Source organism: Gorilla gorilla, chromosome 2 (assembly GCF_029281585.2).
Source record: "Gorilla gorilla gorilla isolate KB3781 chromosome 2, NHGRI_mGorGor1-v2.1_pri, whole genome shotgun sequence".
NCBI lineage: Eukaryota > Metazoa > Chordata > Mammalia > Primates > Hominidae > Gorilla > Gorilla gorilla.
This window is the reverse complement of record NC_086017.1, coordinates 96,277,743-96,291,159: the sequence shown is the minus strand read 5'-3', so window position 1 is coordinate 96,291,159 and position 13,417 is coordinate 96,277,743. Positions and strand designations below refer to the sequence as shown.

General features: G+C 30.5%; 1 non-coding gene across 1 annotated transcript; it reads right to left on the bottom strand.

Moving 5' to 3' along the window:
- Positions 1 to 253: 253 nt before the first annotated feature.
- On the bottom strand, positions 254 to 357 carry LOC115934143 (U6 spliceosomal RNA). The gene has a single exon (XR_004069981.3). It is a non-coding gene; the product is annotated as a U6 spliceosomal RNA (small nuclear RNA).
- Between the last annotated feature and the right edge of the window lie 13,060 nt (positions 358 to 13,417).

The window sequence follows — 13,417 nt, the reverse complement described above, 5'->3', positions numbered from 1 at the left end:
TTCAGCTTTGTTTGTTTTCAGCTTTGTTCAGGTGTGATTGACAAAAAACTTAATTATTTAAGGTGCACAATACAGTATTTTGGTATAAGTATGTCTTGTATAATGATTCCCAAAATAAAAGTAATTAACATCTACATCACTTGACATAGATAGATTTTTGTTGCAGGGGGGTAGTTTTTATTCATTTATTGCTTATTTTTTGGCTAAGAACACTTAATATCTATCTACTCCTTTAATAAATTTTAAATATATAAAACATACAGGATGCTTCATGAATTTGCATGTCATCTTTGCAGAGGGGCCATACTAATCTTTGTGTCATTCCAATTTTAATATACATACTGTTGAAGTGAGCAGTTGGCCTCTTTTTTTGTGAGAGGAAATCCTCCTTCTTTAGAAAATTTGCTTTTTTTGTAATATTGAGATTTCAATAATATTGACTAAAACTTATTGCCTATGAAAACCTTTTAAATTGAATCCTAGAATTGATGAGATATAAACTTGGTGAGGCCATCATCTCTATGAAACATTATAATAAATACTAAAATTACAAGAGACATTTGATGAAAAGAAGAGCCCAGTAGCAGCAATAAAGATGACATCATAGACAAACAGATCTGCAGAAAAGCTGTCAACGGCAACAATGGAAGCCAGAAGACAGTAGAGTGATTTCTTCAGAATGACAGAAAAAACAGCTATCAACCTAGATTCACTGGCACAACAAAACTATCTACTAATACTGAAAGTAAAATAATGATATTTTGCAATGAACTAGGCTTGATTTTACTACTAATATTTCCTACCCAAAGAAATTTCTAAATGATATATTTCAGGAAGAAAAAGAAATCCCGAACGGTCTGTGTTGCAAGAAATAATACTGAAAAAAAAGTAGTATAGTAAAGACGTGAAAATACAGGGGTTTGAGGTGAACATGAAAATGCTATCTACAAAACCTAGAGGCCTAGAGCAGATTCTTCCCCAACAGCCCTCAGAAGGAAACAGCTTGCTGACACCTGGTTTCAGACTTCTAAGTTCTGATTGTGAGATAAGAGATTTATGTTGCTTAAGCCACGAAAAAATATATAAATGTATGAAAATCAAAATAAGTTGTTTTTATACAATGATAAAAATAATATAAAATATGTTTGGCTAAAAGGAAGGAACTAAAATCATGAAATCTAGTCTGTTTGTGAAACCGACTAGGGTTGATCAGGTTGAAAGAGTTCTAAGGTCTTTTAATCATTCATATGGTGACTGAGGTCAATATTAAAGAATGAATTGAAAATAAGAGCCAGAACTCAAAACTTTCATGGTTTACAAAGTAAAAATCAATGAAAACTAGTGGAAAAAAAGAAATATTTCAGTTGATATATAAAAGGAAACAGAGGAGGAAATCAGGTCATAAAAAGGTAGAAAAAGCATAAAACCCTAAATAAAATAGAGGTAAGTCAAAATGTGTCAAGCGTCAAAATGACTATAATTGTCAATTAAACAAAAGCATAGGTTGTGGAAAATCAAACATTTCACAATAGTGTTTACGAGCAGTATACAGAAAACATAAAGACCATAAAAATTGTTTAAATGCAGATTAGAACAAGAAACCGAAGTGGATATATTAATATCAGAAAATAAGACTTTAGGACAAATACATACAAAGGAAGGTAATGATAAATGTTCAATTAAATGGAACCCTATGGCAGTTCTATATTTGTTTACAGCTATTAAAATAGCAGTGTTAGGATTAGGTAAAGCCGTGTGTTCTAAAATTGAAATAGTAATGGCTAAGTAGTTTATTTTCCTCTTATTTATCTAAAGTAAAACAGCAAACTACCAGTGCTGGTGAGAGAATTTTGCGCCTCAATTCCTCAGGGATTAGACTTCTTCTACCTCATTTGTTGGTCACACTTAGATATAGCTTTCATCATCATGGTCCAAGAAGGTAGAATTTCGTGTCCTATGCTGTAAACTAGAAGGGACCATAAAGAAGACAAAAGGTCTCTGCCAAGTATCTTTTAACAACTTTCAAAAGATGCCATATTACACTGCTTATATTCCATTAGCCATTAGCTGTTATCTTAGTGAAAACATCATGTATAGGTGCAAAGGAGGCTGGCAATGGTAATCTGTACAGCTCCTATAATATTGAAGTAGAGAACAGGCTGGGCAGGGGGGTACAGCCAGCAGCCTCTGCTTAAATAATCTCAAAATATATAAAGCAAAAGTTGATAGAACTGCAGGGAAAAACTGAAAACCGCTACCATAGTGAAAGATTTCAATTTTCCTCTTTCAAACATTGAGAAGCTAAAATCACAAAAATATTAGTATGTATATAATACTATATACACAGTATTATATATATATATAATTATCTAGCATGGTAGTTATATATATTTGTATATAATTGTTATCATGCTAGATTAAAATATATATATATATGTAGCACTCTGAAACTCTCGAAAAATGTGTTTCCTCAAGAATAAAGTACACTCACAAAGTTGTTCAAATACTAGGTCATGAATGCGATAGATATTAACAAAATTTCAAAAAGTCTGTGTCAATTAGATCATGAATAAAATTTAAATGAATTATGTAGTAATTAAATTTATCAATAATATAAATGCATACACTTAGAATTTGTGTCTTCTAAATATTAATATTTAATAGATCAAAAAGTCTATAGAAATTTTTAAATATATATATGTGTAAATGCATACACTTAGAAATTGTCTTCTAAATATTAATATTGAATAGATCAAAAAGAAATAGAAATTTTTAAATAAGTATATGTGTGTGTGTGTGTTTCAGACCTTCCTTGATAAACAAAGTGAAAACAGTTCTTCTGCTATTTTAAAAAAACAGAAATTCTTAGAAATTCAATGATATCACAATTAAAAAAAATGAAGCTCAAATATTCCTGAAAACAAACCAACTGAATCAGTTTTTTAAAATATTCCAAAAAGTGAATTCTTGGACCAAAATGTTTTCTCAACAAATTATAACCTTAAAAAGAGATCATTTAAGTCTTACATAAATTTTACTAAAGAACTAAAATGAAGGAATATGATGCAAGTCATTATGTGAAGTTAGTGTAACCTTGTTATCAATACCAGAAAAGGATATAATGAGAAGGGTAAACTAAAGATCAATTCTCCTTCTAAATATAGATGCAAAAATTCCAAACAAAATTTTAGTTAACTGAATCCAGCAGTGCATGAAAATGTACTACATCTTGTCTATGCTAGTTTATTACAGAATTGCAACGGTGCTTTCTAACTAAAATTTTTTTAAAAAGTAAGTACATTATCATATTAAGAGACCAAAGAAATAATTAATTTAATAAATACAGGTTTATTTAATTCTTAATTCAATTTTTAAAAATAGAGACAGGGCCTCACTCTGCCACCCAGGCTGGAGTGCAGTGGCACTATCATAGCTCACTGCAGCCTCCAAACCCTAGTCTCAAGTGATCCTCCTGCCCCAGTCTCCCAGATAGCTAGGATTACAGGAATCCACCACTGTGCCTGGGTTATTTTTTGAAATTCTTTGTAGACATATCCAATACAGTAAGACATGAGAAATAAATAAAATTTATATGGATTAAAATAAAAGAAATAAAATCCTCGTTATGCAGGGATTATATGGTTGCAAAGAAAATCTGAAATAATATTCATTAAAATTATTGGCATAAAAACAGATATTAAGAAAGTTGCTGAATGTAATATTAATGTAAAAATATTGATTGCATTTCTAGAGAACTAAAACAATACTTGGAAAATGTATTCTAAAGAAAAATATTGGACATCACTCACCATGATAGTTACAATGTCATCTCTGGATAACCTAAATTATAGTAATGTATGATTGCAAAAATTTAAAATTGATTGTAAGACATTTAAGAAGACACAATAATAATATATAGTGTTTGTGGATGGCAAGGGTCTATGAAGTCACGTCTCTCCAAATTTACTATAGGTTCAATGAAATTACTCAAACATTTTCAGCAGATGTTTGTAAAACTTTTTGGAATTGCAAGGCGCAGGATCAGCCAAGAGACCCCCGAGGAAGAGAAGCAAGTTTAAGGGATCTTCTTTTATCAACTATCAGGATGTTTTAAAAGACGAAAATATTTAAATTAATATTGTGTTAGATTAGGAACAGACAAAACAGCTCCAAAATAAATCAATAACTCCATGAATTAAAGGTCATTTAACATATTATAGAAGAATCACTGCAATCATTAACAAATGATTGTTGAAAAAGAGACTGTTTAATTAGTGACACTGAGACAATTGATTAGGCATTAAAAAGAAAAACACAAAACAAGAAAAAAAAGAAAATAAAATTGGGTCCCTAGCTCACAAGTTCCACAGCAATCTACTTCAAATAATAATAATAGTAATAATAATAATAAAACCTTTAAAAGATGAGATAAAAGAATTTCTTATTGGCTTTGGGGTAAAAATAATATCCCACAACATTAAGTATTTACTAATTGAACCATATTAAAATTTAAACATATGTTCACCAAAAAACTCTTTAAAGTGTGAAAAAGGAAAACAAAAACTTGGAGAAGATATTTGCAGCACATATAGTTGAAAAGGTATTATTATCCAGTATATTTTTCAATATACAAAACATTATGTTTTATAGAATGTCTCTAAACAAGAACCAAACAAGAAAACCAAAAGAATAAATGCTGACACTGCATTACTAATTAGGTATATGCAAAGTAAGAGTATAATGAAGAGTTTATATTCATAAGACTGCCAATATTTAACAATTCCACACGTGATGGAAATAGAAAACTGTATACTGCTAGTTGGATAAATTACTTAAGAAACAAATGTCATTATTTTATAAAGTCATACATGTAAATTCTTAAGCTAGCAACTGCACTTATAGGATTAGATAAATTTATGCAAATTTGCACTAGAAAACACGTACCAGATTATTTACAGCAGCATCATTTGCATTAGCAAAAAATTGGGAAAAAACCCAAAGTATTGGAAAACACAAATAAACATAACACATTGTAAGATATTGGTATTAAGTAAAAAAAAGTCACAGCAATAACATGGATGACACTTAAGAATGTTGAATAATTAAATATAAAATAAAAGTATCAAAACTACATAAAGTATTAAAATACTTTTAAAGCTCAAAAGAAGTAAAATTAATAATACATTGTATAAGAATGCATACGTATAGTAAATACATATATAAAGCAATACAAATAAAATTCTGAATTAAAAAATTCAGATTAGTTTCACCTACAATGAGAGGCATGGCAATGAAATGGGAAATCAGTAATGATTTTGATTGTATTAATATCTATTTTTATTATGTGTTGTAATTTATAAATTTGTTACATATATTTTTGTTTCAAATAATACATAATTGTTCTAGAATGAGCAAATGCAAAATACTGCTGATGCCAATTACAGCTACTTGTATTTTTTTGTAAAAATGACAGAACTTAATTACCAAGGTGTAGTTACAAAATCATAACTATTTTAATGTTTTTTCTTTACTGTGCCATCAATAACTGACTATTTTGTGTGAATTAAAATAAAGACTTTAGTTAAAATTAATAATACACTTACATAAAGGAAAAAAAGAGAGTGCATGAGGGCTTTGAAATTAAATTTTAGATTCAAATTATATTTCCTAAGTTAATATCCCATGTCATTTGATCGAAGTCTGGCTATCAAGTTAGAAGCAAGAAGAATGCTTCTTTCCAAACAAAAACTTCCTGAGTGTCAGCAAAATGTCCAAACCATCTATTTCACATCAAAGTGCTTTTTAAAACTTTCCTCTTCAAATCAAGGGCACTTCTTTGTTCCAGATTTAAGGAGCAGATGAAATATATTCTAATAGATTCATATCATAAATCTCTAGTGTCTAAGTAGACCTGAAGAAACATCTATCTGTCCTGATCAGTATCTCCAGAGGCTATTATATTCCCATTTAAAAAAAAAAAATGTCATCTGTGTGGAGCCCAGCTCAGTCTCCAGCTTGTCAGTTCAAGAATATTAGAATAGTTTTTCAGTTTTGCTCATTAAGATGTATATCTTTTATGCTTCATGATAAGCATTAATATTCAAAAAATCCAGGAAAAATGCCATACGGCAAGTGCTTAAGCTAGAGACTACTACTATGCCAAACATTTGGAGCTCCCCAATTACTACTGGACCCTATTTTTGTCTGGCAACTGCTGTGTTATAAAACAAGTGCCATTTTGAGGCTCAAGTCAGCAGCGTCAATCTAACTGCTAGTTCAAGATGACTTTGTAGCCCTCAAGGATTGCAAGATGTGGATGATTGCTCCTTAGAGGAATAACTGTTGACAGGGCTGGTGAAACAACTCATGAATGATGAACTGAGAAAGCATCCAACTGTTCATGCAGACCTGTAAATGTGCCATACCGCAACCTCAGAAAGGATTACAGCAATTTCCCCACGTCTTATTATTTGCCTCTGACCAGGAATGACAGAGATGCACAGACATCACTAGGCATATCCTGGATATATATCACACATTCTGATCCCTTAACTTCTTTGTATTAAGCAAAGGTATCAAACTCTTAAAACTATTACATACTGAACACACATCTATTGCCTTTGTTGTAAAATTAATGATTCAAAACAACTCTAGCAATGTGTAAAATGAAGGAAAGACTCACCAAGAGTTCACCAATGCACTTCAGCTTCTGTCCCCAAGGCTAGTAGCATGTGCAATGACTTTGATTAGAACCAACCAACCAATGACAACATTTTTAATCAATCTGATGCTTTATGAATTTATGTAAATATAAGCACACAATAGGCATGTTTTGAGTAGCTTTAGTTGTGGAAAAACGTTTACATAGTTTACATATCAATCTAAGAAGAATATAGACTGAAAAAAGAAGCATAATTTATTTCTCTGCTGTTAGTGCTCTCATTCTGGTAGCAATAGCTATAGTATCTACAAAAGGGACAATATTTATTTATGGTTTTATAAAAAGTTATTTCAGCAATTGAAAAAGAGGGTTAGTATACTTACAAGGAATAGAGCAATATACTATTTGACACAGAGATGCCATTCTGTGATGTGCCTGATACAAACACCACTTTAAACTGCTCGCATTTGCTCAAGTATCACAACATACACTTTAAAGTAGCAGTTTAAAATTTAGCAGTTGAATAATACAATCAGTATGTAAGCAAGATTTTATTTTTCTTACCACCCTACATATTGTGTCTTCCATCTCATTTATTTTGTATTTACTGGTGACCTCCTTGTTAGCCACTAATGAGCTACGTTATCACAGCCTGTATCCCTCATTGCCTTCTACTTCTCATGTACTTTATCTTCTCTGCTTCCCAGGAAAGATACTCTGCGGCCCTTGCATTTACCAGCTGCTTTGTTCCTTTATGTCCCTTTGTTCCTCGCTAAATTCATTTGACATCTTTCTTTTATTACAAAATTTCAAATAAAGAACCAGTTCTACATGTGAACAATATTTGAATTGTCAAAAGACCTAAGTTGTAAAAAGAAAACCTTTGTCTACTGAAGAGATTTTGTTTGTGTACTAATTTATCTAGTAATAAATCTTTATAATATCAGTATTTTGTTAAAAGAAACTCTCTAAGGAGGAAAAAATAGTCTGTGATATCTAAATATGTTTCTTGTCATCTAATCCATTAAACTTACACTTTGTATCTAAATGAAATTTTTGATTGTTGTTTTCACTTTTCTATATTATTTCAATTGAAATATTATTTCAATATTTTCTAACCAGAAATAACTAATTTAGCATTTAAATGAAGACCTAGTCTCCAGGACGATGAGGTAACAAAACAAGAATTGCACTATTGCAGCTCTGGAGGGAGTAATTGAAATGATCTGCTTTCATTTTGTTTTTATTATTTACTGTAGTTTAAAACTAAGGGGAAGGACAATTTTGCTCTATTGATCTACTGGTTGCTTGATGGTGGTTTTGATGAATATAATTAATTAATATTGATCTTACGTTGTTATAAAACTTTTTTCAGCAGCTGTTATGTGAGAATGCATATTTAGTTATGTTCAAAGTACACTTGAAAACAAAAAGTAACATATAACTTAAAAGTATGGAACATTGAGAAACTTGTTATAGAGATTATTTTTACTTATTTTCAAAAGGAGCCATAATCCTTATGTATTACTTAATCCCTTGGATGAAAAATAAAAGTGTGAAGCAAATATCTGTCTGATCCACTTGCCAATTTGAGAGCACTATTGGATCATACACATTTGAAAATCAAAGGTCCTGATAGAGACAGAAAACATCATTTCCTAAAGAAAATACTTCTTAAATGTCAGCTTCTAGGTTACCTTTTAAGAAATTTCCACTCTTCCCTGATATCCTATTTTGACATGACCTTCTAAGGAAACAGTTTGTTCATACTAAGTAAATTTACTAGAAAGTAATTTACAATGAAAATATAAAGGCCTCAATAGCTTTATATGTGGATCATGCTCTAACATCTCCACTTAGAAATCCATGTTAATCAACATTTAGTAAATATGTATTTGCCAATAGATTATAATTTGTGATATATTTACGAATTAAAAGTGATGAGTCTTTGCTCAATCACTGTTTATGTATTCAGTTGGTTAACTGATAGTACCCATTTATAGAAATAAGACATTAATCAAAAATGCTTTCCTCTCTGACTTTCTAAGCTTGGTATTGTTTATGCTTCTAGGAGACACAAAGTGCTAAATTAAATAACTTGTATTACCTATAGTGTTCTTATATCTGTTACAATAACAATGACCTTTGAATGCATGCAATTAAAATAAAGTATGTTGATTTTATTTTAGTTTAGTAATTGAGAAATTTTGTAAAATTTTGTAAAATTACTTAGTACATGTAATAAACATAAAACTGAAAACATAAATAAACTGTGATCATCTCTTTGCTTGTGACAATTAAGTGGGTCATAATAACTAATTTATTATGACCATAACCCTTTTATCTGTAAAAGGAACAGAGTTTATTTAAAGAAAACTCTTTCAATGTTTGAATGTGGGAAAATGTATATCCCTTTAAATTTGACAAAGTGTGCTTAAAATGAACATGAATGTTGGAGACAGAGAAACATTTTATTAAATCTTGAATTTGCTAATTACATAAAATGTAACTGTGGGTCAAAGTGTGAGTCATAACATCATCTTACTCTAAAAAAGTAGTCAAAATATGTGGTATAGATTATTATGGGAATTATATGAAAAAAGTTATATAATAACACAGGCAGTGTCCAGGTATCTCAACAAGTATTAGCAAAGGTTTCTGCTTCCTTTATCAAAACTGCAGATAAACATTAGACTATTTTCCCCATATTTTTTTCTCAAAAAGTTTTGCTAAATATACATAACCAAATTTACTAAGATACAATTTTTATGTGTACAATTAAGTAGCATTAAATATATTCACATTATTGTGCAACTATGACCCCATGAATCTCAAAACTTTTACATCATTCCAAATTGTAATTCTTCCCATTAAACAGTAATTTATCTCCCTACAATCCCTGGTAAACACTATGCGATTTTCTGTTTCTATGAATTTGATTATTCTATACATCTTATATAAGTGGAATAATAAACATTTGTCTTTTTATATTTGGCATATTTTTCTTAAAATAACATTTGAAAGGTTCACTCATGTTGTAGGATGTGTTAGAATTTAATTCTTTTAAAAAGCTCAATAATATTCCATTGTATGTCCTTACCACCTCTTGTTTATCCATTCATTTATGTGTAGATATTTGGGTTGTTTCCATCTTCTGAGTATTATGAAAAATGCTGCTATAAACATGGGTATACAAACATTTGTTGGAGACCTTGCTTTAAATTATGTTGGATGTTTACCTAGAAGTGAAATTGCTGAATCATACGGTAATTCCAGGTTTAATCTTTGGAAAAAACACCATATGATTTTTCACAGCAGTTTCACCACTTTAAAATCCCACCAACAATGTGCAAACGTTCCAGTTCATATATATATATATATGATTACATCACCTGCCAGCATAGATAATTTTACTTCTTCCTGTCCATGCAAACGTTCCAGTTCACATATATATACATATATATATATATATATATATATGATTACATCACCTGCCAGCATAGATAATTTTACTTCTTCCTGTCCAATTTGGATGTCTTTTATTTCTTTTCCTTGTTTAATTGGTCTGGCTAGACTTTCCAATACTAGATTATATAGAAATGAAGAAAGCAGGCATTCTTGTATTATTCTTGGTCGTAGAGGAAAAGCTGTCAGTCCTTCACCATGGTGTATGTTATTAGCTGTGGGCTTTTCTCATGTATAACATTTATTATGTTAAGAAATTCTGCTGAATTTGGTTTGTTAATATTTTGCTGAAGATGTCTCCATCGATATTTATAAGAGATATTGGTCTGTGGTTGTTCTTGTTTGTTTGTTTGGTGTCCTCATCTGGCTTTGGGACCAGTTTAACTCATAGAATGAATTAGAAAGTATTCCCTCCTCTTCAGTTTTTTTAGAAGGGTATGAGAAGGGTTGTCGCTAATTGTTCTTGAGATATTTCATAAAATTCACTGAAGTTATCTGATCCAGGGCTCTTTCTAAGGAAAGTTCTGATTACTGATTCAATCTAGTTACCAGTTATAAGTCCATTCCTATTTTCTATTTCTTTATATATACTTTTATGAATAATTTGTTTAGCTAGTAAACGAAGTAAGCTATGAATCCAGGCAAACCAAAATTTGCTTCTAGAAAATTTGCCTTCTGCTTTATGTACTTTTGTATTAGAACCACAGCAAGGGAATATATTTTTATGTGACTACACTGTGACAAGGACTACTAAAAATGTTATATGCATTATTTCATTTGAGTCATCATGTTTATTATTCTTCTATATTATATATATCATATATGCTCTTCTAAATTTATCACACACTTGCTATGTGTCTTCAAAGACGTATAATTCTTTGAAACCTCATCATTTTAAATTAGAAATGTGTCTTCACCATATTTGATTATTTTACAGATTTAATGACAGTATATTTCAAAACTTCTAGCACAATCTCTAATAAATAACAAATTTGGTTATAGTTATTTCCTCTTGTTTTCTTTATATTTTAAAAGACAAAACAAGATTTAAAATATCTAAAACCTAAAAGTGAATAAGTAGTGAGTGACAGCTTTATTTTCCTTTCATTTCAATAGTTGACCTCGTACATATATCTAATAAGTATTTCTAAAATGAAAGGAATAAACATTCACTTAAACATAATAACTACATTTTAAATATTCAACGTTTTTATCTCTCAATTTTTTATAGACATAACAGTACATGCATTTGTTTTTTTCTTATATTTTAGAGATGGAGTCTTCCTATGTTGCCCAGTCTGAACTTGAACTCATGAACTCAAGCAATCATCCTACCTCAGCCTTCCAAGCAGCTGGGAATAAAAAAGTCCACCACCACATCTGGTAGCACATGCTTTTTTTAAAGATTTTATGTTTCTTGAATAGCTACATATATCAATTAATCCTTATTTTAAATGGTTCCTTCATGAGAGGAAACTTTAAAAAATAGCATTTAAAATATATTATTGAAGTTCATTTTTACTCAATTATATGAATTCTGTGGAAAGTCTTTTATCATTGTGACACTCATGGTTTAATTTTTCTCTAACATAAAATAAATTCAGAATGCTAAATAATAATTTGATTTTAGCTATTTGGTCTTTTAATGCATGCTCTACTTGGAGGTTAAACTGAAATTTTAGAATAGCGGAGAGTTCATGAGGGTTATTTTTTCTTTCAGAGTAAAAGGGAACAAATTGTGTTTAAAAAAAACAAAAAAAAAGTCACTCATGGTATAAAAGTGCCCCAAAGATTAAATACAAATAAATTATAAAAGTAAAGGGATAAGTTTGCAGTATATAAAGTAATGTTATTACTTTAAAAGTTGTGGACATATAGGTTACCTTAAGAGACTTACCTTAGATTATTAGATGAATGTAATATTTTTAAATGCTAATGACAAAAATAAAGCAGGCACACAGGACACTGGAAATTATTCAAGACAGTGAATTGAATTTGCTCTCTCAACACATGCTTAAATTGTGTAGAGCAATGCCTTCATTATCTCCCTTGACTGCAATTTTATTTTCTCTGTGGTGCTTAAGAGCCTCCTGTACCCCTGTGTTCAAAATATGAGCTAGTCAGATAATTCCCAACCATCAGTGCAAATGAGACCAAGGTAGGATTGATTAATTTTACAGATCATATGAGTATCTCATTCTTGTAAACCTCATCAAGTTCTCTTACTAAAACATTTGGCCCTCACAACCGCATCCATGTTGCTACAAAGGACATGCTTTTGTTCCTTTTCATGGCTGCATAGTATTCCAAGATGTACATGTACCATATTTTTTCTATGAAATTCATTGTGCATGGTAACAGTGCATTTAAAATAAGGCAGAGGGTAAATTTAATGTCCTGAGTAGCAGAATGTTGGCTTTAGTGTATATTTGCTACTTGTTTATTATAAAAACATCTATATCTCTTGTAAACCATTATGCATATCAGTTGTAAAATAATTTATAAAGTTTATATGTCATAAAATAATTTATTTCAAGTCTGTATGACTAAAATTATTAAATAGCAAGGTTATTAACATTTTTGATAGTGTAACTCTGATGTCAGTCATCCCACATCCAATGCCCTCACTGATATTTGCAAAGTGCCAGGATCTTATGTATTTCTTTCACTCAACTACAGTGTAATTACCACAGTTGGCTAGACTCTGACTCTCCAATTTACATGTTTTAAGTTACTTTAGACTTTTTCTGATCTTCACACTGCACATTTATTTTTCTTTTGATTTTTATTTTAGGTCCGGATGTATTTGTGCAGGATTGTTATATGGATAAATTGCATGTTACTGAGATTTGTTGTACACATGATCCCGTCACCCACGGAGTGGGCATAGTACCAAATAGTTAGTTTTTCAACCCTTGCCCTCCTTTCATCCTCCCCCATCTGGTAGTTCCCAGTGCCTGTTCTCATCTTTGTGTCTATGTGTACTCAATATTTTGGTCCCACTTATCAGTGAGAACAGGTAGTACTTGGTTTTCTGTTCCTGCAGTAATTTGCTTAGATTATGGCCTCCAGCTGCATCTGTGTTGTTACAAAAGACATGATTTTCTTCTCTTTTATGGCTGCATAGTATTCTATGATGTACCTATACCACATTTTCTTTATCTAGTCCACCATTAATGGACATCTAGGTTGATTCCATATCTTTGCTATTGTGAATAATGAGGCAATTAGCATATGAGTGCATGCGTCTTTTGGTATGATAATTTGTTTTTCTTTGGGTATATAACCACT